The sequence below is a fragment of the Belonocnema kinseyi genome, chromosome 7 (genome assembly GCF_010883055.1).
Source record: "Belonocnema kinseyi isolate 2016_QV_RU_SX_M_011 chromosome 7, B_treatae_v1, whole genome shotgun sequence".
In the NCBI taxonomy this organism is placed as follows: Eukaryota; Metazoa; Arthropoda; class Insecta; order Hymenoptera; family Cynipidae; genus Belonocnema; species Belonocnema kinseyi.
The window spans coordinates 146039531-146040886 of NC_046663.1; positions in this window are offsets into that span (position 1 = coordinate 146039531).

Consider the following 1356-nt stretch of genomic DNA (forward strand, 5'->3'; position numbering starts at 1 on the left):
GTGCCCGCGACAATAAATAGTTCATTTACGGATTATTTTATTACAAACTAACAATTAAGAGATAAATGTTTTTGAAACTTTCCAATAATTTCTTACCTTTTAGTTTAAATTGAGAAATGTAAGGTAAAATATTTATATATTGTGATCAACCACTCGAGTAAAATTTAAAAATACATTTTTTTAATTTTAAAATTATGGGGTTCTCAATTTCAAAAATCGGGACATAATTTACGCACATAGTAATATACATAAATTTCTATAAAATATTATATAAAAAATAAAATTAAAAATGATTTTATTACATAATTTCATTGTTTCATTATAATTTATTTAATTCATAATTAATTACAAAAACATAGAAATTTACAAATTATTATTGTTTACTTCAATTAATAATCGTGAGGGAGGCGGTATTCCTATAACATTTAACTCTGCATCTAAAAACTCCAAATCGATAATTATACATGCGAGAACGCTGTACGATCATATTTATTTAAAAAATCAATTATTTTAAATTTCAACTAAATATGTTTATCAATTAAAACTTTTAATGTCTTGAAACGAATAGTTTCATTTAGTAGAATTTCTACCGCTTTTTTCAAAACAACAAAATAATATTATTCATAGATAATGGTTCAAGACAAGCTGCAACGAGAAGAAGATGAGGAGTTTCAACTAGATACGCGACTTAATGAACCTGGCTAATAGAGATGAACAAGCGAACCCGAATCAAGAGCCAGAAATAGTTTAATATTTCGCAAAAGCTACTGTGATTGGTTCTATTCGCTGATCATGGGTGCTTAGTGTTCGGCCCTCTTGTGAAGGGTACACTGTTATTATCGGAATGTATGCACTAGTTACTAATGCTACTTTGGGTACCATTTCTGCCTTTAAAGAAGTGATGAATTAGTCAAGTTAAAATCTTGGGCGCTTAGCGTTTGATCGTTTTGAGAAGCGCGCTATATGAGTCGACGGTGTAGGCGAAAATATGACAGACCACGATCTGAACCGTGATTTCTATGTTGACATCGCTTTTGAAACATAATCTGTTGTAATTCGTTTTATTCACTGATCTTGAGCGCTTAGCCCCGCATAACGCTAAAACTGTCCATTTTTTTGGATTTTTTTTACGGATATTTCGCCCGGCACTCATAATCTTAAAAATTACAAAGTTTCAGCTAAATCCACCGAAAGCCATTTTCCCATACATTTAGTGCGGGGTCCTTTAAAATGTTGGCCTTTTCGCATAGAAAATTTTTTTTGCACTGGAAATGTTGTAAGCTAATGCCTGCTAGTCACAAAAATGTTAGAAAAAGTTAACAATATCTACTGTTATTAACAATTCTTGTGACAAAA